The sequence below is a fragment of the Austrofundulus limnaeus genome, unplaced genomic scaffold (genome assembly GCF_001266775.1).
Source record: "Austrofundulus limnaeus strain Quisiro unplaced genomic scaffold, Austrofundulus_limnaeus-1.0 Scaffold332, whole genome shotgun sequence".
In the NCBI taxonomy this organism is placed as follows: Eukaryota; Metazoa; Chordata; class Actinopteri; order Cyprinodontiformes; family Rivulidae; genus Austrofundulus; species Austrofundulus limnaeus.
In genome coordinates this window covers 71,477-73,134 of record NW_013952734.1, presented here as the reverse complement: position 1 = coordinate 73,134, position 1,658 = coordinate 71,477, and the positions used below count along the sequence as shown (strand labels likewise).

At 36.4% G+C, this 1,658-nt stretch overlaps 1 protein-coding gene across 1 annotated transcript in view; it reads left to right on the top strand.

Annotated features, from left to right (window-relative positions):
* The first annotated feature begins 1,482 nt into the window (after positions 1-1,482).
* Positions 1,483-1,658, top strand: part of LOC106527576 (FH2 domain-containing protein 1) — a 19,197-nt gene continuing 19,021 nt past the window's right edge. The window contains exon 1 of the mRNA XM_014022499.1: positions 1,483-1,579. The gene's annotated coding sequence lies outside the window, so the exon portion shown is untranslated. The remainder of the gene's footprint in view (positions 1,580-1,658) is intronic.

Below are 1,658 nucleotides of genomic sequence, written 5' to 3'. Positions count from 1 at the left end.
CTTTTGAACAGTGGCTGCTTTGTTTCCCCGATGTATAACTGGTCGCAGTCCTCCTGGCACTTAACAGCATATACAACATTGCTCTGTTTGTGCCGGGGCACCGGATCTTTGGGGTGAACCAGCCTTTGCCGTCTTCAAGCTTCACTTTCATTCGTGGGAATAAAAAATTTGGGGTTTTCTACAGTTAGGTTTTCTACTTCCACTTTAAAGCTGTAAAAATGTTGTGAGGATAACAGTTGTAGATTAATTTACTCAAAATGTTCACAAGATACTTTCTTTTTTAGAAGTTTCAAATGTGTGCACATTAATACATTAATGCTACAAGTAATCGTATCAATATAAACCAACGTGATTTAAACTGTATTTCTCTACAAGTTGACGGACGTGTTAATAAGTTATTTTAGTTGCCTGCAGCTCTAAAGGTCAAACCTGATGACTAAACAAACTCAGACAGAATAACTCCTCTGAACAGAGAAATGTATTTTCACTTTTTGAACCTTTTTGTCATAAACCTGGGAATCCAGGGGGATTCCAGAGTCCACGATAATGAAACTGTAAAACCCTCAAATGTTTGTTTCTTTTATCTGATCTGACGGTTTGTCAAGGTTTAAACATGAAAGCAGCTGAGAGCAGACGGTTTATAATAAGATTGGTCTGTTTGCTCTGATTATTTTTTATAATGACGCAATTATTCACCTGGAAAACAGCAACACAAATCTGATTCTACTGTCCTGCAGACAGACTCGTCTACGCTGCAGAGCACAGGTTCTCTTTAATAAAAACGTGTTTTTTAATAAAAAAAATAAAGTTTAGTGTTTTCAAAACTTGCTAAATGCTCATTTTTATGCTAAGTTTATGCTTTTTGTTCTGTTTGAGATGAAAAAATGCATCACCGATCAATTTATTTACGTTGAGATGCAGATATGTGTTGTGTTTGCACCGATCGCAGACCCATATTTCAGAATTACATATCAATGTATCTGAAAACTACTCGAACACATTTAAACTGCATCTGATAAAGTTCAAAATAACTTTTTATTTCACGCTTTTCAATAAGTACCTTTAGTTAATTTCACTCTTGGATTTAAAAATAATTAAATCATGAAAAGAAATGCATCTTATGCTTGATGTTTTGACTGTTTCCCTCATATTTAAAATAACTTTCTCATTAGTCTAAGAACCAGTTAAAACCAGTTTAAATGAGAAGTTATTTAGTTTTTGGGGTTCTGGTCASAGATGAGGCTGTGAGGGTTTAATCTGAACCAGTTTGGGTCGCAGAGTTTGGATTAAGTCGGTTTGTTTTTRTTCTTTTAGTAACAGGATCGTCTGATTAGCTTATCAGCACCATGCAGTCATGCTGACAGGTGGGCGTGGCCATGAAGCTGGAGTCACTGCGCATGCGCAGAGCCACGGCCGGTGTGTTTATTGTGGCACTGGCCGTGGCTCTGCGTCAGTACGTCTGTCAGCTTCTCGGCACGCGCCTAGGATCTGAGAGGAGATAGTTTTTACAGAGTTTTACCTCATTTTAACAAGTTTAAATCGTCTTTTTTCACCAAGATCACTATAAACATTCACTACGGTACGTTTCAACATTATTTATCATTATTATTATTAAATTTCATTTGACTGTTTTTTTTAAACGATGATAATTTGAGACT